Source organism: Lipotes vexillifer, unplaced genomic scaffold (assembly GCF_000442215.2).
Source record: "Lipotes vexillifer unplaced genomic scaffold, Lipotes_vexillifer_v1.1 scaffold1033, whole genome shotgun sequence".
NCBI lineage: Eukaryota > Metazoa > Chordata > Mammalia > Artiodactyla > Lipotidae > Lipotes > Lipotes vexillifer.
In genome coordinates, this window is record NW_006782033.1 from 101978 (window position 1) to 126037 (window position 24060).

At 37.9% G+C, this 24060-nt stretch overlaps 1 pseudogene; it reads right to left on the reverse strand.

Moving 5' to 3' along the window:
- Positions 1 to 23211, reverse strand: part of LOC103076446 (3-hydroxyisobutyrate dehydrogenase, mitochondrial-like) — a 116270-nt pseudogene extending 93059 nt beyond the window's left edge.
- Between the last annotated feature and the right edge of the window lie 849 nt (positions 23212 to 24060).

Sequence of the window (24060 nt, forward strand, 5' to 3'; positions counted from 1 at the left end):
CCCGTGTCCCCTGTATCGGCAGGCGGACTCTCAACCACTGCGCCACCAGGGAAGCCCTGACTCCGTTTTTGATGTTTGATTGCTGGCAGCTTTCAAGATGACCATTTCCTCTTCCCTTTATGTCCCACATTTGGGCAAGCAGATACGAAAGCTCCAGTATTTCCTCCTTTCTTTGGTGCCAGTGTGTGTGTGTGTGTGTGTGTGTGTGTGTGTGTGTGTGTGTATACACCAGTGAAAAATATATACATGTATATGACTCTATAAAGGCATCTATATTATTTATATATATTCATATAGTATATACATGAAAAGTGTCAAAAAGAGAAATGGATTTTATTTTTAGCAACCACTCAATTATTATTCCAGAATATTTACTGAGTACCTTTTATGTGCTAGAGACAGTACTAGATATTTGCAATTAAACAATAAACAAGACAGATGTTGCCCCTACCCTTACACCCTTTCCCACACATTTTCCCCAGATTTCCACTTGTATAAATTAGAAAACTCAAGTAGTTCTTTTGGAGTGTAGCTACCTTTTCGTGGGTCACACTCTACCTCACCACCTAGGGCCTGTTGGGACTCGAGTCTAGTTATAGGTCTAGAAGCAAAGAGGGACGGTGAGGGTGGGTTCTGAGGAGAATCTGCATTGTCTTGGGTGGCAACTGCCTCAGGGAGGCCATTACATTCCCTCAGGCAATGCAGAATTAATCCCCTCAGACAGAGGTGGAAAGATGCAAACCACTGGGGTAGGGATGCCCCTTGCCATTGAGGATGGGGGGACCTCCCCCACTGGCACAGAAGACTAATCATAATTTAGGGCTCATGAGGGTCTTCCCACAGATCCCCAACACAACTTGAAGAATCCCATTTTTTCCCAATCAATGCCCTAACTTTAACAGGAGGCGCCCTAGGAGACTGGGAGCTCAACTTGAATTTCAGCAATTTCAGCCCTGTGGTTGTAGGAGATAAGGGTCTCCTTCAGAGCACTCATGGAAGTTCTTAGGTCATTTCTGTGGCTTGAGTTGGGAAGTCAAATACCTGAACTCATTCTTTTGTTTCACCACTTTGTCCAGTGGCGTTAGTAGCAACCAACTAATGTCACTATATTACTCAGTTTTCTAAAATGCTCAAAAGTATCATATATGGAGTTACTTAGCTCCTTGCTTCTTACAAGTGGTTGATTAGGAGTAACTAAAGCAGATATTTTGCATATCTCTAAACAATTCAAGCCACGGACTCTCAGTGCTCTCTACTACTGGAGATAGAGTCATTAGCATCTAATCAGATTAAAGAGCCAATATATCATACTATTACTGAATGTCTTACTCTTTGTGGGTATATTAGATTCCTCCATGTGTCTACAAAAGATTCCTATTTAAAACAGAGTCAATAAAATTTTGCAAACCTATTTCACAATAGGTGAAATAGGAAGTATTTCTTTCTTTCTTTCTTTCTTTTGGGCTGTGTTTGGTCTTTGTTGCTGCGTGTGGGCTTTCTCTAGTTGCAGCAAGCTGGGGCTACACTTTGTTGTGGTGCGTGGGCTTCTCATTGCAGTGGCTTCTCTTTGTTGTGGATCATGGGCTCCAGGTGCGCGGGCTTCAGTAGTTTTGACACGTGGGCTCAGTAGTTGTGGCTCACGGGCTCTGGAGCGCAGGCTCAGTAGTTGTGGCGCACGGGCTTAGTTGCTCCTCGGCATGTGGGCTCTTCCCAGACCAGGGATCGAACCCATGTCCCCTGCATTGGCAGGCAGATTCTCAACCACTGTGTCACGAGGGAAGCCCCAAGAAGTATTTAAATTACAGTAAAACTATAGACAATCAAAGGGCATGATAAGAAGTTTGATGAAAATGTTAAACTGTTTTATTTTGAATCAACAAAGATTTGTACAATTGTTTGCTGTATTGTTTACTTTGCTGGTCCAGTGAATTTGGCAGAGAAACAGTAAACAAGAGATTTTTATTCATTTATTTATCAAGACAGTAATGAATTCCCTTATTGCTTCAGAATATAAAGCATGTTTCCTGTGAAGGATTCATTAACAAACACATGTATGCTTTTCTGCTCTATTGACAAGCTTTTAAACGTAAAGTAAGAATTGTCCTCTAAAATTTATATTTTGATTTGACAGAGAAAAATAAGCTATTTCAGATTAAAATTTAAACTTATTTTCAGTGATGTTAAGGTCAGCACACATATCCATCTAAATGACACTGTGCTTGTCCATTAGGGTAAGTAGGAATAAAATATAATATCATATGCAAGTATTCACAATTAAATCATATATATTTTATATAGATAAACACAGTTTGAAAAAGCATAATAAAGGAAAGATAGATAAAAGATGGTAAAAATTATTTGTCTACAATAATACTATGAGTTTTATTTTCCATTAATTTTTCATGTTGAATAGGAAAATGTTTTAAAGTTTTTAAGTTTGTTTAAAAAAGGAAGTCAATACAAGAAAATAATCTTAATGTAAACCCCAGTATGGCAATATAGATAATAAAAATATAAATAAGAATATAAACAAAGTATAATATAAACCTCATAAAAATTTAACATCATACAAATTTATCATATAAAGTCTGTTTTATACCAAAAAATTTCAATGATTGGAAATTGAATAAACATGAATTTGAATCCATCAGGACATATAGTTAAACATCCCTTGGGCAGAACAATAAAATTTTCTTAACTTTATTTATTTTCATCATCCATACAGTAATATTAATCACTCCAAAGTTAAAAGATTGGTGATTAAAATACATAATATATATCAAACACCTGATTGACAGTAGTTGCCTAACAGGCACGGTTCCATTTCATTAATGAGTATACAGCATGAATCAAATATTTTAAAGTAGAGAGTCCATTCTCTCTTGTATTCATAGTCATTCATTCTTTTTATCATCCATTCATGTACTTATTTATTTATTCACAGGTGTTTATAGAGTGCCTATTATGTGTCAAGTCCTGTTAAAGACACTGTGGAACCCTGCAGTGTAGAAATGCATTCAATATAAAATTTGTTGACATATCCTAACATGCCCTAAACTCACATTGTGGTAACCCTCTAGAACTAGAAAAGAGGAAGAAAAAGAATAAAATTATTCAGATGAATATATGATTTTAATAAATGAGGTTTATATAATATGTTTTTTAAAAATATTTGTCTCCAAAAGATATCAAAGCTCTTTAAAATATAATAACATAGTACAAATAATTTTAGTGGTATGGAAAATGCATAATATCAGCTGAAACTATTAGGGAAACTACAAAAGCAACATAGCCTCATATATTTTAATATATTTCTGTATAAAATTTAGTACAGATTCAGCCACAAATTGTAGAAACCTCAACTCAAACTATCTTAAATGATAAGGAAATTAATTATTTTACATAAGAGGAAATCCAGAAATATGGCAGCCTTCTAATTTGTTTGACATATTGGATTAACAATGCGATCGAAGAACGTAGTTATTTCCATCTTTTGACTCTGTCATTCAGCCAGTTTTTATCTGTTGACTGTCAGCAGACCTCTGCACTACCTTTGTACTCCACTCTGTGTTGCAGGGGCCTGGAGGCCTCAAACTACATTTCTAAGGTACCTATGTCAATTGGAGACCCTGATGGGAGATTGTAAAATGGGAAGAGAAGGAAATTTATGTGTCTTCTGATGTTGCTTTTTGCTGTAGCAACATCCGTGGGTATGCTTTGAAGACAACTGACCAGTGCAGAGAATTCCGGGCTTTATTGGCATTTGCGGGGTTTCCAGCAGTGAGGTCAACAGCACAGGCTCTTGTGTTACTGCTCTGTGGCGCTAGCACTGCCTTCAGCAAATGGCTGGGAAGTGTAGGGTCGAGGGCTTTCAGCCAAAGGGTGAGAGCAGCATTCTCATATGCGTTCCCTCTTTCTTCTTCCTTTTGCTCCTCCAGCCTTGCTCTTTCTTTCTTTGCTTTTCCAGTCTTTCCAACAACTTGCTAATTAATTTCCTGCATTCAATCCTCCTCTGTTTGAGCACCTTGAGTCACTTCCATTTTCTTGACTGGACTCTGATTCATAGAGCCAACTTCAGTGATGACTTTGTCCTTAGGCTGCAGCAAGATGACGAGAGCAGTTCCAGGCATCACTCCGGATATGACAATATTCCCAGTTAAAAAAAAAAAAAAAAAAATCTCTTCCTGCAGCTCTCTTATGATCTTCGGAGTGAGGACCTTTTTCCCAGAATATTCATACCAGATGGCCCTTCATGACACACTGGACTGTACTGAGTCTCAAGCTGTGTGAGAGTAAATTATGCTTCATATAACAGACCCAAAATACGTAATATGTCTCTAGAGGTAGATTTTTTGTCTCTCTCTCACTTATGCATTCAGATGTGGACAGTTCAAGAGTAGTACAGTGGCTCTGATGTTGTACAAGACAGACTCTCGTTCAGCTTCTCACTTCACTGTGCCTAGGATGTGGCTCTAATCGTCATAATCTGAGATGACACTCCAGCCTTCATAACCATATTGCACCAGGATAGAGAAAGTGGATAGGAAAAGCATCATCCTCACTTTAAGGACACATCCCAGAACTTGCACAAGTCATTTCTGCTTATGTGCTGTTGGCCAGAACATAGGAAAAGATCTTTATTATGAGTATTTTTGTGACTGGGTAAAAATAGGAAATTCTATTAAGGTATGAGAAGAGAACAGATATTGTGGGAAAACTGTTAGTCTCAGCCAATCTTCCTCTTTAGCCATTCAAATATCAATATGCATCTTTCTTTCTACCACAAAGAACAGTTTCACTCTTTTCCTGAGAGAAACAAGCACCAAGCCCTGTGACAGTAGTGTATTCACCAAGAAATCCAGAATCCCTTCGTGATTCAATCATCTCCACAAAGTGCAAATGTAACTCCTCATGGGCCAGTAATCTGTAAACTAAAGCTATCTGCTGCCAAAACAAATAATACACAGTAAAAGTTCACATTTGGAAAAGTTCCACAGTAATTTTAATCCTGCTGGGCAGTGATAACAAACATGGTCTTCTCTGTAAGTAGAATCAATTCCTTCATTGACTCCTTTCTCTGCAAAGAACTTTTTGTTCATTATCCTCCATAGTCCTACTTGATATCAACTTTAAAGAGAAGGGTATCCTAAAGACTTTCATGGGTCACTTCCTGCTGGTGTAAGTTTAGGGACCAGACAGTATTTCAAGTCAGGCTTGGGGGTTCTTTGTGAAACAAGCCCATCAAAAACTCGGTAGAGTTGAGGTTTGTTTCCCACCAGCCCCATGTGTGAGTTACCACTGCCAAAGTTTTCATCTAGTTATAACTATTCAGCCTCACAGCTGTGGTTGTGCACTGACTGATCTCTGTGTGGTGCTCATTCCATCCTATCTCAATGCTCGGGAAGCCCTCTCAGGGTACGGGTTTGGGTGGTGTTTTAGATGAGGTCACCCTTATACTTAACACAGAGACCACAAGATTCTTCTGTGTGCCAGTAGTTTATTTGGGAGGACTGTTGGCAAGGAGCAAACATGAGGGATTGGAGACTGAACAGGGGAGAAAAGAAAGTGGTCTCACTAGAGGCAAGGCCGATGACTGGTTTTATGTGCAACTTTCTGAAGAACCTCATGAAATGATTCTCAAAACTTTTCAGTCTGAGGAGACATGGAGAAGCATTCAACAACTGGCTCACATCTCCTATTAGTTTAAGGTCACCCAAATTTCCCCAAGTTATAAGGCTGAAGGGGCTGCCACTGGGGTCTCATATCAAAGAGTTAGAAAAGCCCTGGGGCAGGAAAAGAAAAGTATCCTGTACATGCTTTGAGGTAGGGTACTGTCAGGCAAAGAGAGTTAAAGCCTGCACAGGATTTTTCACTAGAGCTTTGGCTAGAGTCAGAGGTGAAGTTGAGAGGAGGTAATGCAAAGTATAGGAGATGACTGGGCATGTGGGAATGTATTGTCCTTAATCTAGTCTTTGACGCTGGAGTGGCTTCCACTGTCTTGTCTTAAATTTCAAAGAAAGATGCTTGAAAGAGACTTGCGGCCACAGTCAAATCTCCTGCAATGGCTGCTGTTTTTCAGCCATGTCTTGTCACCACTTCCATTTCAAGCAGAGAAACAGTTGGATTTTTCTACCCTTCATGGTCCTAATTTACCATAGTCTCAATCAGTTTAGATTACAGGCCACAGGAAATAGCACCTCCATTATTAAAGCAACATTTCCTTTCATCTCTGTTTGCAGGTTGGCTAACTCTAGCCTGAGTTCATCTCTCTTCTAAAGACTATACTGATAGCAGCAAGAAACAGCAATCCAACATCATTCTGAAATTTCCTTCCATATAGGAAATGCGGGTTAAGCCGGTCCATGGCTGCCCTTCAAAATATGGGTAGCAATAGTTTTACCGAGAACGTTGCCTCAGCATAGAAAATCTTACCAACTCTCCAGGAGACCGCACGGGTTATGCAGAGCAGGATCGCCGGGTAAAGAGAAGAGGTCGTAACGTCTGGAAGAGGAAGAATGTCCGGCATAGGAGACTCAGATAAAATGATGAGTGAGGCCAGAGGAAAACTAGGAATGGGGGTTGTATCAAAGCAAGTGCCTCAACGAGGGAGTGATTGTGTCCAATGCTCATAACAGGTTGTAAATTAAGTTCTGAGAACTATTGGGCACAGACGAACATGAGGGATAGTGATGGGAAATACTTCTTCTGAAAATAGGTGCCTAGACTTCATGTTTTTCAGAGAATTTCCATCCTTCCCATAGAAACTTTCTACACAGTCTCCTTAAAAATAGAAAAAAAGGAGCCCTTGCTTTTTAGCATAAAGGGGATGATTTGGAACAAACAGCACTAACTGACAAGATTAGTGAAAAAATAGGTCAATCCTCAAACCTAATGGCCTTATTTACTTAAAATATAATTTCAAAATTTCATATATTTAAAATAAAACTATTGTTTACTGAAGTATTTTCAAAAATAAATATCTGCAAATAATGGGAAAGAGCATCAACTTCTAACTGTTAAAATTATAAAATCATTAATGTAATCTACATAAATGTCACAAGAACCTTGTCAATACTCAGAAAATAGGAGTTTTAGTAATAAGTAATTTTGACAACTTCATGAAGAAAGTCAGTGAGTAATCATGATCCTAAATTCTAATGTTCCTCTAAGTTCCTCAACCATATTGTGATATGCACAATCATTTATTTCACTTCAATTAAAAATGACTATCACCACTCAGTATTTGGAAAGGAAGGAGAAATATGTCACTACAGGGAGCCTAATCAAAGAAGTATAGATAAGATTTCTTGTTGATGTTATATACTTATATAACTGTATATTACATTCAAAAATTACATATACAATAACAAATAATGGCAGACTTTGAACTGGACCTTTATTTTTATTTTATTTTTTTTTTTTCCTTGCGTTATGCGGGCCTCTCACTGTTGTGGCCTCTCCCATTTGCGGAGCACAGGCTCCGGACGCGCAGGCTCAGTGGCCATGGCTCACGGGCCCAGCCGCTCCGCGGCATGTGGGATCTTCCCGAAACGGGGCACGAACCCGCGTCTCCTGCATCGGCAGGCGGACTCTCAAGCACTGCGCCACCAGGGAAGCCCCTGAACTGGACCTTTAAATGAGTATGATTTGGACAGTAGAGCTTCCCTACCAAATGCAAATAACTCACTTGAACTCTCTTTTTTGTAAAGGACAGACCAAGTCTTCCAAGGGGAATTCTTGAACTCATTAGATATGTGATATTCATTATAATTAGTTTCATTTAACACCACAAAAAGGACTTGATCAAAGGCTATTTTACTCTTTTCTTCCTCACTGGATGATTAGCTAGGTTCATTTTTAAATGGAAGATATACTCTAGATATTTAAATGTAGGGCATCTCTTCCTTTCAAATCTCAGAAAGAAAGGTGTGCTTCAGTTTCCCTGCAGAAAGCTCTAGTATCTTGCCCCCCCTTTTGAAAGAGGAACTAATCCTTCTTTCTCTATTCTTCTTTGTCTTCTTCCCTTCATCAGCATGAGCCTCTTTATCATTTTTGTCAGCCCAAAGAATAATTTTGCTCTTTCCAGGCCATTCAAAAATTGTACACTACAAAGTAAACGGAAATAGCTTTATTTATAAAAATAAAACAGCTATGGCATTAGTTCTTAAAGAGTATAAAATTTTGATCCCTCATTCCAACAAAAAGTCTTGTTAGCATTTAGGGTTCAATGAGAGGCAATAAACAAAAATGTTTTGGTGACTCATTTGACATCTTTACTAATAGGTTTTAATTCATAATGGTGAATATCAGACATATTTGTGTTAGGCAATTAAAATTAAACTATATCTAGACATATTTTAAATTACCATATTAACATTAACAAGTAATCTTAGAACTCATCTTGAAAATAAAATGTACTTTTATATTTTATAATGAAAAAAATCAATAAAATGTGCCTTTATGCAGAGAAAATGTAATTATAATACCAATTAATGTTAACTGGTCACTTTTTTATTGAAGTATAGTTGACATACAATATTATGTTAGTTTCAAGTGTTCAACATAGTGATCCAACATCTAAATACATTTGAATTGGTCACCGTGATAAGTCTAGTAACCATATATCACCATACAAAATTATTACAGTATTATTGACTATATTCCTTATGCGGTATATTGCATCCCCAAGACATTTACTTTATAACTGGAAATTTGTACCACTTAATCCCCTTCACCTATTTCTCTCAATCCCCTATCCCCCTTCCCCTCTAGTAATCACCAGTTTGTTCTCTGTATCTACAAGTTTGTTTCTGTTTTGTTTTATTTTTTAGATTTCACATATAAGTGAAATAATACAGTATTTGTTCTTCTCTGTCTGACTTATTTCACTTAGCACACCTAGTACTCTAGGTCAATCCATGTTGTTGCAAGTGAAGATATTTCATTCTTTTTTATGACTAAGTAATATTTCATTATATATATGTGTGTATATATATACCACATCTTCTTTATCCATTCATCTATTTATGGACACTAGTTTCTTCCATATCTTGGCTATTATAAGTAATGCTCCAATGAACAGAGGGGTGCACACATCCTCAAAACATTAGTGTTTTTGTTTTCTTTGGATAGATACTCAGAAGTTGAATTGTTGGATCATATGGTAATTCTATTTTTAACTTTTGGGGGAACCTCTGTACTGTTTTCCATAGTGGCTGCACCAATTTACATTCCCACTAACAGTGAACAAGGGTTCCCTTTTTGATGATAGCCATTCTGACAGGTGTAAGGTGATATCTCATTGTGGTTTTGATTTGCATTTCCCAGATGCTTAGTGATATTGAGCATCTTTTCATGTGTCTTTTGGTCATTTGTATTATTCCCAAAGCAATGTAACCCCTATCAAAATACCAATGGTATTTTTCACAGAATTAGAACAAATAATCCTAAAATTTGTATAGAATCATCCAAACAAACAAACAAACAAAAAGCCTCCAATAACCAAAGCTATATTGAGAAAGAAAAACAAAGCTGGTGGTACGACATGCACTGATCTCAGACTATACTACAAAGCAATAGTAATCAAAACAGTATGGTATTAGCATAACAACAGACACATAGGTCAGTGGGATATAATAGAGAGCCCAGAAATAAACCCACAGTTATGTGATCAATTAATCTACAACAAAGGAGGCAAGAACGTACAATGAAAAAAAGACAGCCTCTTCAATAAATGGTGCTGGGAAAACTGGACAACTACTTGCAAAAGAATGAAACTGAATTATTTCCTTATACCATACATAAAAATAAATTTAAAATGGATTAAAGACTCACATTTAAGACCTGAAACCATAAAACCTCTAGGAAAAATACATTAACATCAATCTTAGCAATATTTTTTTTGGGTCTATCTCCTCAGGCATACCAACTATACGTGTGTGTGTGTGAGTGTACATGTACTTATAAGTATGAAAATACAACTTACAAGAAAAGGCAAGGCCAGAATCTATAAGGCTAAGGATTTTGACTTTATCTAAGATGCAAGAGAAAGCAATTAAATGAAAAGATAGTTTCATTTAAAAGACAGTTGTGTAGATACTAGGTTGTTCAAGTAGAGCAAAGGAGAAATGGTAGTGGCTAAGATAGTGGCAATGAAGATGAAAAAAAACATTATATATGTGATGAGAGAGGGAGAGGGTTGAGATTCCAGAGGACCTAATGACGCAGTCTATGCAGAAAGTGAAGAAAAGTAAGGAATTGAGGATCATTCCCAGGTTTTTGCATTGAGTTAGTTTTTGTGTGAATCATGACACCATTCACTGAGGAAGAAAAGATTTGCAGGATGGGACAGTTTGGAAGAAGGAATAATTGAAGTTTCATTTTAGACATCTTAATTGTAGAGACATCAAGCAGTGCTCCTCAAATTTCTCCAATGAAAAGAATCACCTGGGGATCTTATTGCACATATGGATTATGACCTTTTCTGCTAGAAATTCTGGTTCAGTAGTCTGAGTTGAACACAAAGTACTGGATTTTCTCACATTGCAGAAGAAAAAACAAACACTGAAAGAGGTGGAAAAGAGCTAACCTAAGTAACTTTGGAAAACAGTATTTTAATATACTGTAATTAACCATGCACAATATATACTGAAAAGCTAAAGACAAAAAGAAATGTACTCAAATATTGAACTTGTTAGTAAATTTATTTTTCACACGTGTACAGGTTACTGATTTTTAAATATTTTATGTGTATTCCAGAATTGAGCAAATGAATAAATAGACTGCAAATAATGAGAATCAGGTTTCTAATTGTTAAAGAAAAGAGTTACAAATAGGGAAAGGGTAAGGGAGGCTAGAATAAACCCTGTGGTGTTGGATTGGAATCAAGGTATCAATTTGAATTCATATATCAATTTGAAGTTATATATATATGTAGATAGACAGATGATAGATAATGTGTGTGTGCACACGTGTGTGTATATGTGCACACGTGTGTGTATATATACACACACCCAGATAGATAATATGAAAATAGAGGTATTTGTATATTTTTATGTATTCATATATATTTTTTTAGCTCTCTCTGCTGAAAACACAATGAGGTAGCTTGGATAGCAATGAGTCCACCTCATACCAAGATTCTGGTTTCTGAATACCATTATTAATGCAAGGAACAAGAACTCCATGGAGAAATGATTGATTCAAGGCTGAGACAGAGGAAAGTAAAAGATGGGTCTGGAGCATTTTGTGGTGTCAGAAAGTAAGATAGTACTCCAAAAATTGTATGGCCAAGTAGGAAAAATATAGGAGACAGCTTGAAGGAGTACCAGTGACCAAATATGGAGCACTTTGAGAAACAAAACAATTAATGATAGTAATAAATTTTAACCCATAGAATAAAATAAATATCCACAAGTTCACACTGATATATGTATATATATAAACAAATAACCAGATAAGTACATAAATGAAGGAGAAGAACAGCTCTTTCTTATACTCAAATTATAGTTAATAAATGTAGAGGGAATGATGGGAATAGAAAATGAACAATCATCAAACACCACAGTAATTGGTAGAGACAAAAAATATTGATGGATGCTAAAATTAGTATGGGAAAATTAAACAAGAAGCAGAATATTTGAACAATCTCAAATAATTACAAAGGGGAAAATAGTGATTTTGCAGCTATCACTATAACTAAGTCATCAAAGTTAGCATCACCAGTAGTGAGACGTACAGATTTTTTTGTACCTCTAATATGTACTGAAAATGGCATAATATCTCTCCTCAAGTGTTCTTGTCAAGAAATACATATCCTCAGTCTAACCATGAGAAAATATCAAACAAACCTATTTGAGAAAAATTCTACAAAATGACTGGCTAGGATTTTCCATTAGTTCAAGGTCATAACAGACAAAAAAAGACTGAGGAACTATCCTAGATTAGAGAAGAATGGGGAGATATGACAAGGAAATGCAATAAGGGATCCTAGATTTGAATCTGGACCACAAGACAATAGGCAATATCTGAATACGAGTCTATAAATCGTTAGTAGCATTGTGACAATGTAAACTTTCTGCTTTCAATAATTACACTCTAGTAATACAAAATGTTAACATTTGGGGAAGCTGAGTAAAGGGTATATGGGAACTCATACTGCTATGTTTGAAGTTTTTTGATAAATAAGTTTTGATAACACAGTTTTATAAAAACTTAGTTTGGAAATTTCTGAACCTCTTTTTTGTTTCCTTATGGAAGAAAGCTTCTTGTTTAGGGTTAATACTAAGTCAATGGGGGTAAGATTTACACAGGACCAACCCTAACATTCATAGTGTGTGACACAGGAAACAACTTTGAACGGCCATTTCAAGGAACAATATACTTAAGTGTATACAATGAGTAAAATGGATGAGCTACACAAATTTATGAGTTGAAAAACCATAGAAACATAGAATTTTCTCACTGTAACTTCTTTCCAACTGCTTAACTTCAACCTCTGTTAAAGCACTTCAATAACAAGGAGTTCTTGAGTTTAAAATGCAGTCGGTCCATTTTATAGTTGAAAGGTTCTACTTGTCAAAATATTCATCCTTTTATCAACCTAAACCTGTCTACTTGGTCTAAAATCTTCAGTGTGGGACAGTCTAATTCCTTTTTCATAGGACAACTCCTAAAATAGTTTAGAGCGGCCACCTACTTCTCTCCTGGTCTTGCTTCATCTCATCTATTCCCAGTCCCTTCAGTTACTTCTTATATAACAATATTTTAGATTCCAGACACTTTGCTGAATTCATCACTTTCTTCAGTATAATAACTCATTTGCTGAATGTGATATTTTAAGCCTAAAAGGATTTGTTTACTGTTTTCTGTAACGAATTAAAATATAAAATGTCCAATCAACCAATAATTCTTCACCTAACATGATTCATATACACCAATTGATAAGGAAAATTTAAAAATTCAAATTACTTCACTCTTAAAGAGTGATCATAGTATGTACTTATCTATAATGTGCGGGAAATGTGAATTTTCTTTCTGTACATCTATAACATTGCCCTCTTTCAGGGTACAGAGGATACTCCATTGATGCTGCCTAATGTTGTGTATGTGATATCCTGATATTTACTAAGAAGTTAGACATTCAAGAGGATTTTTTTTCCCAACAGACATACATATATGAATTTTTATCCTCTATTTTTTGTGTGTTTCTAACTTTTATTATTCATCTATTGGCACTTAAGTGCATTCACTAGACTGCATCATAAACATCAAAGCAGATTACTTCACTTTAACTTTTATGAGATTATTATACTTATCAACCAATATTTGAGCCTTTAATATGGGCAAATCATCCTAGCCTGTTAAGCTCAGAGGTACAGAGCATGGAGTTGAAAGGGCACACATAAAGATTTGAACAAATTACTTAATCTCTCTAAGTCTTCATTTTTGTATGTGAAAAATGAGAATAATTACAATGATTGAACTCATAAGGTGGATGGTAGAAAACATCTAGGTGCTACATGTAAAGAGCTTGTTTGACTACCTGGCAAAAATATCCATTCTTTATTAACATGATGGTGATGATGATGATGGTGATGATGATGATGATGAAGCTACCAGCAGGTGTCCTTATCAGGTCGGTAAGAATGATAAATAAGTCACAAGATCATGTCTGTGAACATTTGCGTTCTAAGGCGTCACTGCCTTTGCCTTCCCACCTCTGGCTGCACTCCTCACCTGTTCAAACATCTCCCAAGAGAGCTCAGGTCTTCTCCTCTATGAAGCTATTCTGAACCACTCCTCTAGAACGAACTTAAAATTCATTGCTTGCACTTATATTAATTTATATCAAGTACAAACTTCTGCAGTGGAATTTATTATGCTTTATTGCAATTTTTGTCTCTATATCAACGTGCAACTCTTTTGAGGAAAGAAGCTGGGTCTTATTCCTAGAAACTAAGACAGTGACAAACAAATAAGTCATAAATGTCTAATTCAGCACATTGAAGTTATTTTTTCTAGAATTTTAGGGAAAACACTTAAGGGAAAGTCAGATTCATTGCTGTTCACACCGTCCTAAGAATGGACTTTCTCATAACTTGTATAATTCTGTATGTAGCAGGTGAAGATGAATCAATGGCAGGTTTTCCTTTATTTATATTTATATAATCTTAAACTAATTTAAGAAAAGCCATCTCATCCTTCTGAGTTAAGTTACAAACATTAAGCATTTTAATATTTAAATAAGAGTGAGACTAGCTTCGCAATTCTGTGTTCTCATATTTTACTTTATTTTATATTTTATTTTATTTTATTTTATTTTTGCGGTACGCGGGCCTCTCACTGTTGTGGCCTCTCCCGTTGCGGCTCCGGACGCGCAGGCTCAGCGGCCATGGCTCACGGGCCCAACCGCTCCGCGGCACGTGGGACCCTCCCAAACCAGGGCACGAGCACGTGTCCCCTGCATCGGCAGGTGGACCCCCAACCACTGCGCCACCAGCAAAGCCCTGTGTTCTCATATTTTAAAAGGATGTCAAAATTTAAACTTTTTTGACTCTCTTCATCCAGATTCAGTTAAATTGTTGTTCTTAACATAATCCCAAGTTCTGAAACTAATGGAAGAAGGTTACACATCTAGTGATTTCAGCCTCTTTTGGTCAGCCTCAACATTTCCTTCAAAAATAATTCCCATTGTGGGCTTCCCTGGTGGCGCAGTGGTTGAGAGTCTGCCTGCCGATGCAGGGGACATAGGTTCGTGCCCCAGTCTGGGAAGATCCCACATGCCGCGGAGTGGCTGGGCCCGTGAGCCATGGCCGCTGAGCTTGCGCGTCTGGAACCCGTGCTCCTGTGCTCTGCAACGGGAGAGGCCACAACAGTGAGAGGCCCACGTATCACCAAAAAAAAAAAGAAAGAAACAGACACACAGTATATATAAAGAAAATTCCAAGAAAAATAATATCAAGTAAAATTGGGCAAATAAACACAAGAAAAAATTCATGGTGACAGTTCCAGATTCATCCATGAGGGGGCAAACATGTCTCATACACACAATGAAGGGAGAACTAGTAATAAACTAGTTACACTGGGAAAAAAATGAACATGGTGTCAATAGCAAGATTTGGCCCATATTAGAAAGAAAAGAGTGATACATATCTGTTTGAAGATAATATGTTTGTTTAATGTTTACATTTTACTCCTATTTTCAATGCCAGAGGAAGAACACCTGTAGGATGGAGCTAGGTGTAATAGTCAAACAAATGTCTCTTTAGAGAAAAGAAAAGCACTTGAAAACATTGCAAGCTCTGTTAAACTTATTTCTAGTCTAAAAACTTTAAAAGTAGTCTTGTAAAATGCATTTCTGAAAGACTTTATCAAAAATGCATACCTCACCTCAGATAATGTCACTGAATTAAGGATCAAGAAATTACAGACAGGAATTCAGCTGAAAGAAACATGGAGAATTCCTGTGTAAAAGAGTGAAATGTGGAGGTCCTAGCTGTGCTTGCTCTTACCATACCATTATCAGTCAAGATTTTCAGTTTTGTGTTCCAACATACAGTTAAAATCAAGTGTAGCGCTTAAGGCGTAATTCCTCAGTTCTCTGCTTACCCTGATTAGAGCCCATGGTCTGTCATTAGAATCACTCTTTTGCATAGACACTGTGAAGTCCCTTGGCCCTCACTCTCAGTCATATTGGCAGTGCAAAATGCCAGCCCTAGTGAAATAGAACTTATGCCAATTCAGCAACTGGGCCAAACAACTAAACATGGCTGGAGAAAAAAACGAGCAACCTTTCTAATTTGCCTCATTTAAATTCATAATCATTTTACCCTATGTGAACTCTTAGTACTTACTAGAAAACTGATCGCTTAATCAATTCTCTTTTCTTCTGTCCTAGAGAACAATTTCATAACTCCCCTTTCTTTACATCTATAACATGTCTTCCTCTAAATTCTCAGCTGCTTCCTGTTTCACTGAGAATACAGGAGGGATCAAAATAGAATATCCGTGAACTCCAAACACCAAGTCTACCATCCTACCTGGATCTATCTGAAACCACATGTTCTGCCTTCCATCTTCCTTTGGCAGAAGAAATGTTTGTCTTCTGTTCTAAGGCCGAACCCTCTACTCTGCACTGGATACCTCCCTTCTTGCCTAATCAGGGATTTCTCTTCTACTGTGTCACCTCTTCCCTGTATCTTCCATTATTTGCTCTCTACCAGATGCTTTCATTAGCATGCAAAGATCTAATACCTCCCATCTTAAAGGGAAAAATTCTTTCTTTCTTCCCATATCCAATTCTAATCATTGCCCCATTGCTCTGCTCCTCTTTATAGCAAAACTACTAAAAAATATAGCTCTACTTAATGTTTCATTTCCTTATCTCCCACTTACCTATTTTTGTCCTCTCCACTACATAGAAACTATTCTTCTTAAGGGTATTAGTGATATCTATTATATGTTGCCAAGTCCTATATTAAATTATCAGTTCTCATCTTAATCTACCAGTAGGATTAATAGTAACTCCCCCTTCCTTCTAACACCTACCACTTGGCTCATGAGACAATTCCTCTTATCTCCCTGCTCACTTCTTATATCCTTTGCCGAATCCTCTAGATAATGGAGTGTCTCCTGGCTCGGTCCTTCAACGTCATGTATTCTCTGCCTACACCTACTTATAAAGTGATTTCGTCTTTAAATCTAAAGACTTTCAATACTATGATGATTTACCGATTTTCATCTACAGCCATGATAATCACTTGCTGCTGAATTTCAGACTAGTATATCCAGTTGTCTGCTTCACATGTCCACATACATACGCCATCACCAATTTAGTATGTCCAAAAACAAATTCTTAATCCTCTAAAGTTCTCTCTTGACCATTGCCTAAAAGACCCTAAGTGATTTTTCACTAATCTAGCTTTCTAACCTTATCTTCTAACAATTTCCCCTTTGATCATTTCACTACAAACAAACTAACCTCCTAGTCTCTGGAACCCATAAAGTATAAGCCCACCCACCTGCATACACCAAGCCTCTTTTTCGGTGTATTCATACGGTTTGTTCCCGTACTTCTTTCAAATCTCTGCTCAGATGTTCCCTGACCACCCTATATACTTGCCCTAAACCTTGCACCATTACACTGCTCCTTCATGGTCCTTCCACTAAATAACGTGCCTAACATGCTGTATTTATGTATTTATGGTGGTCTCCTTCCACTGGAACATAAGATCCATAAAGAAGAGATTTATTTGTTCACTCCTAGAGCCTAGTGTTCTAGTGCCTAGAACAGCAGCACATATTAGACACTCCATCAATATCTGCTGAATGGATGAACATCAACTTGCCTGATGACCAAACACAGTTCATTGAAACTTACTTTTTAATCAAATTTAAATGTCCTCTTCTTATTAGCTTACATTTGAGTTGAAAAGTTGAATATTCATTTTTATTAAAAAAATGAATAATTATAGAGACATAATTCTTTATAAATACTATTTAATAATCTATTCATTACAATACAAAAGTTTTATTCAAAGTATACCTTTCTCCAGAAGGGATTTTTCTTAGATTCTTTAAAAACTTAAAGTTAAAAAACTTAAAGAGCAATGCCTAAGTACATTGTTTTATTTCATGACTTTCACATGATGATTTTTTTTAAAAAGCATTTATTTGAGAATTACTTACACCACACTATTGAATGTATCATATGCCATTTACCAAGCATCTCACTTAAGTAAACATACATTTCGCAATTAAATCTAGACTTCCAATTATAGAATACTACCTGTATTATATAGATCTGGTATTATATGTCAACTCCTTACCAGTAAAAGCAAGGTGAATTCTTAGCAATGTCTAAAGAAACAGTTACTGTTCTGTTTGTAGTCATTTCCCTTCTTCCATTTTCCTATTTGTGTTGCAGATATTCAATATGAAATATCAATCTTCATATGAATGATCATTTTCCTGTACTCTTGTATCCGTGCTTTCATATTAATGCAGGAAATTTTTAGTCCAGCTATAATTGAACACAATTCTATTTCTATTACTATAGCTTTGCCTTTCCTGGACTACATTTGTGCATATTTTACATGATATACTTTCTGGCCTCATTGAAAGGGTAGATGTTTATCATAAAATTTTAAGATTTCTGTAGAGTATGATTAATCAACCTAAGCTGAGCAGCTACCACACACACACACACACACACACACACACACACACACACACACACAGGTACTATTATTATAGAAATTCTCCTCCTACCCTTTTTTAAGTCAAAATTATGTAAAACAATATTGATTGTCATGCAGTGAGTGCCCAATTCTTTCCTAGTAAACTAAGTTCCCAGCTTTAGGCAGACCCCTATGTAGTAAAGAGGACAGGAGACCTGGCAGTCAGTGGATGACAGATGCCTGGGCCAAATCACCCTGGCAACTCCTCTCCGTAATAAATCTGAGAAGCTAATCTCTGCTAAATTGTTAATGGCTGCTAATCAGATACTGGATACATGGTTACCCCTCCTGATAGTATATTTGCATTTAAATGAGTCCTTTCTGGAAGGACTCCTTAACCCAAAGGAGTGGTTCTAATGCTCACAGCTTCAGGCACCCAGGGCCTCTGGCTCAGGTTTTCATATTGTCCTTTGCGGAGACCCATGGTATCATGAGGCCATTTGGTCTCTAATTCCAGAATATCAGAAAGGAACTACTGCAGACCTCAAAGTCATGATCCAAAGATTTTCTTTTTAAAAAGGGTTGTTCAATGAAAAGTCATAGATTAAAAAACTGATCTATTTCACCTCACCCTAGCCACTATTCATTAAATTAAATTATCTGGCATACTGGTGTATGTCAAGTTCCAAGCAGATAGATTCAAACCGTACATGTTGACGTAAGACATTTCTCATTTCATTTTTTTTCTTTCTATTTCCCCTATGTCTCTCGCCATGGTATAGTATCTGAAGCAGTTAAGTCCTGCCATTTAATATCTTTAATTTTTGTTTTTTCCCAAGCACCATCAACACTGATTGTCTTCTGTGAGTAAAAAGCACCTGGCAAGAGTACTTTCATGGATGAAGGAGCCTGAATTATCATGAGAAACTATCTATACCTCCAGTGAGTCTGGCTTCACAGAGTGAAAACTATACAAGGAAGGACAATCCAATATGTTACGTAACTGTCCCAAATCGCCACACTTAATCCCCACTGTCTCAAACAAATTGAAAGAAAAGATTAAACATCTACTTTCACTCTTAAGGACAAGCCTATGTAATAGCCATTGTTCTCCTTATTTCAAAAAATGAGACAAAGTCAGGCTGTGAATGGAAGTATCCAATCCCCAGTCTGTTCAACTACAAAACCCCTGACCTTCAGGGTCATCTTGTCTTCTTCACATCCTCCGTCAACCTTATATGGACCTTTACCTCCAACACTGATACCTAGCAAATCCTTCCACTAAATTATAAATTATTAACCATAAGGTTTAGCATGTTCTCTCTTCCAAGGTATTTAGAACTTTAAAGGAGAAAGAAGCCTGCCCAAGTGGACAAAGCTAACACTTATCAAGCATGAGCTCCCAACATTTGCACCAGACAATTTCACATCATCTCATTATAAACTGACAATAATCTTTGTGAGGTTGAGACCCTAACCTTCTTTTTACTGTGGATCCCTTTGACAATATGGAGTGGTCCATTTAAATAGTCTTAAAATAAACACTTTTAAATTCATAAAATATGATATATAGAATCTCAAAAGAAACTAGTTACTATGTTTTAAATGCAGTCATTAGAATATTTTACAAACCAAATTTGTGACATAGAAACGAATGGGTATTTAAACTCATTAAATAACAAGATATAACAGAGACTCTATTAACTACTATACTTAAAAATAGTGATGTTGGGGTGATGGGTTAACGATTCTGATACATGTGTACTGAAATTGAACAATTAAATAAATAGATGGTGGATGGTGGTAGCCACATTTCTCAATATTGAAGTATGAATTTACAGATAAACAAGAGGAGAAAGCTAAAAAAATCTCAGCATTAATGGATTATAGTTGCAGACATCAGTATACACTCAGCTCAATATAGATATAGATAGTTATATATAGAAATATTTACTGATATGTGTATATACATGGGTTAGTATACATATATATTTCTTTGTTCTCTCAGTTAAGAGAGCCTAATCAAATAATACCCCATTAGAAACAGCACATCTAGAGTCCAGATCTTGGTTTCTATTACTACTCTCCAATAAAAGGAATCAGGGCTCCTCAGAGAAATGACTGATTCTAGGACTGGGGCAGGAAATACACAAAATGAGCCTGGAGCATCTTGTGGTACCAGAAAGTCAGGAAGTGTTAAACACACACACAAACATGCATGCTAAACACATATACACACAGATACACACACATACACAAACTCACACACCCCAAAGGGAGTATGTCAAAGAAGCACAGGCGCCCAAAGCAAAAGCTCCCAATGGCCAAAGCTGGAACAATTCAAACAACAAAATAAAGTAGTATTGGATTATAACCCAAAGGATAAAATAGATATCTATGAGTCTATACTGATATAAATAAATATCAATAACTGAATAAATTAATATTTAGGGGAAAATAGACAAATCTGTGCAGAAGAATTCCAAATACTTTATGTATATACTCTGTCCTCAAGGAGGTGAAGCATAACTCTCCACTCTCTGGGTTTGTGCTTCACATAGTGACTTCCTTCCAACAAGTGTAGTGTGGAAGGGGTGGAGGAGTAACTTTACAGTGGAGAAATCTGAGACACTACCTCAGCCCAGTTATCAAGGTCAACATCACCAGTCAAATCATATTGACAGCATGTACCCTTGATATGTTGTTATAAAAAAAGGCACTTTATCTGGTTGCCCTCCCAATAAACCATAATCCCAGTCTTACCATGAGAAAAGCATTGGACAGATTACATTAGTGAGGTATGCTACAAAACACTTGATCACTGCTCCTCAAAACTGTTAAGGTTAGGACTTCCCTGGTGGCGCAGTGGTGGAGAGTCCGCCTGCCGATGCAGGGGACACGGATTCGAGCCCTGGCCTGGGAAGATCTCACATGCCAGGGAGCAACTAAGCCCGTGCGCCACAACTACTGAGCCTGTGCTCTAGAGCCCGTGAGCCACAACTACTGAGCCCATGTGCCACAACTACAGAGACCCATGCGCCTACAGCCCGTGCTCCACAACGAGAGAGGCCACTGCAATAAGAGGCCTGTGCACTGCAACGGAGAGTAGCTCCCGGTCTCCGCAACTAGAGAAAGCCCGCGCACAGCAACGAACACCCAACACGGCCAAAAGTAAATAAATAAAATAAATAAATTTTTAAAAAAATGTCAGGGTTATCTAAAACAAGAAAAGCCTGAGAAACTACCACAGCCCAGAGGAGCCTAAGTGGGCTTGATAACTAAATGTAATGTGGTGTCCTGGATGGAAGCCTGAAACAGAATTAAGGACACTAGGCAAAAGCCAAGGAAATCTGAATAAAGTACAGACTCTGGTTAATATTATTGTATTAATATTGGCTCATTAATTGTAAAAAAGGTACCACACTAGTGTACGGTGTCAATAATAGAGGAAATTGGGAATGAGATATATAAGAACTCTGTATTATCCCCTTAATTTTTCTGTATATCTAAAACCATTCTAAAATATATATAGTCTATTAGATAAAACAGAAAAGGTAATGATGATTTGATTGTAACATCAGAGTAGTGATACTTTGAGGTATCTATAAAAACTGCCTTAGGAAATTGTCTGTGACATCTGCTGGTGATATAGTCACAGGTATGCCTAATATTATTGTGGTTTGTTGTCTGCATTTAGATTTAAAGGAAATGCTAAATACTAAATTCCAGTTAGAGGTTAGCGAAATTAAAGATGTAATATTCCCATTCAGATTCCACATACACTTTTGATACATATTAAGAATCCCCTGCTCTTTGGTGAGGTCTAATTTTATGAAAGTAAAACTCAGAGAGATGAATTAGGTCGTTCCAGCTTTTAAAAAGCCCACATCCTAGGGTCAAGAATTCTTACTGAGCCTTGTTGAAACTGTTTGCTACACTACCTCCTAATTTTGGAACTGCTAAACAGAGAGTTGGGAACTCTTCCTAGATTAAAAGTACTGCCTTGCCTTGTGCAATTATACTCTTTAGGTTGCTGGACAAATCCAAGGATAAAACTGGCCTGGACCTAGTGAGAAGTTCACTCACAGAGAACCCTAGTGTCAAAGAGCCTCTCTACTTGGGAATGGCTCAACACTGGGAAAATAAACCCTGGTTCAGCTGTAAAGAGAGCACATCCTTGGCCTTTTTTCCCCCTTAAGTCCAGAAATTGATGATCTGGTCAGCTTAGGAGAGGGAGGGAGGGAAGGAGAGAGGGAGGAAGATGAGAGAGAGAGAGACCTGTTAATAGCCGGTGCCAATTTAAAGAGAGAAGGAAAGGGCTTATTATATACGTATATGCTAATATTATTCCTAAAGCCAATTCTGATAAATCCTTCGGGAAAGAAAGAGATGCAGCCATCTGTTAATGTAGCTTCAGCTTCTTTGTTTCCAAATGTTACAGCTGTCACCAGGCCAGCCATTCCACTTGGGGTGGGGCCAGGTGGTTAGAGGGGGAACATCTGTCCACTAAGGACACCACTAAACAGCAACAAAATCTTGGGGCGACCCCTCTCTCTTTCCTCGAGTGCTTTCGCTAGCCGGTCCTACTTCCCCACTCCTTTGGGAGTTTCCTGTTCCATTACGTAGGCAAGAGGGCGAGAGGTCCCAGCTTTCATAATTGTAAGTGGTTTGGCTGGGTGTGTACGTGCGAGTAACTGTGTGTGTGTGTGTGTGTGTGTGTGTGTGTGTGTGCGCGCGTGTTGGGGGAAAGTGGAGCTTGCTACAAGGGGCTTAGAAAAACTAGTCGCCAATTTAAAATATTTTCGGAGTGTTTGAATGATATTTTAAAAGCTAATCCCACTCTCAAATTCAGCGAAATGAACAATACAGATAAGGAAGATGAAGAGGGTGGAAAACCCACACAGCGGAATGGAGCTGTCCATGCCGCGAGAGTGACAGGGGAGCGCTCAGAGGAAAGGAGCTCTGCAGAGAAAGTCACTCTGGCTCTTCTCTCTCGGTCCACCAGCCGGCGACGCTTCTTCTGTAAAAGCATTCCTAGAAAATAACCCTACAACCGGGAAGGGTAGCGATCATTGAGCGCAGTTTCCAGGAACCTGTCCCCGCAGCCGGGAGAGGTCCCTCTCCCCCCGCGGTTGGCGCGGAATGTGGCGATCCGGCCCGGCGCGGGGGATGACTTCATGCGGCCGGAGCTCGGCGGCGGGAGCAGCTGCTGCAGCTGGCAGGTGGGGTGGGGGCCGGCCGAGCTGACCACGCACATACCCGGCGCGGCGGCACTGCGGCCCCGGGGCAGCCGGCGCCGGGGACATGCGCTGATTCGATCCCTCCGGAGAAGGTAAGCAGCCCGGCTATTATTAGCCTCGGCTACACTGCGCGGTGCTTTCTGCTTGGTTAGTAATGGGGTTTGTAATACAGAGGGAAGAAGGGGAATATCCCTGCCGCCTTCTGCAATGGGAAAAGGAGCAACAACTGGAACTGAAATGTTAATCAGACAAGTGCTTGAGATTATTGGAGGAGCGGTGTTACTGGGCAAACAAAGAAGGCGGTCAGCCTCTGTAATCTTAAGATAATCAACCATTGCTATGCCACACTCGCTTAGATATTGAAGAGGATTCAGAATGTAAAATAATTTGAGTTGCACTTTTACGTTGCTACCTTCAACCTTCGCTTGGTTAATTTCTGGTTTGCGGGCAGCAGGTTCTTGTCAGCAGCCTGGAGAAGTAATCGGAAATCTTCCCTCTCCTTTTGCCTTCCTCAGTCTTCTCCCTTTCCAGTTATCAGAATGGGTCTGCACATTTCAACGTCACTTCAATACTGAACCTTTGGAAAGAATCTCAGATTAGAGGAGAAACTTACCTCCTGGAGTTCAGCTTGGGTTCAGCAG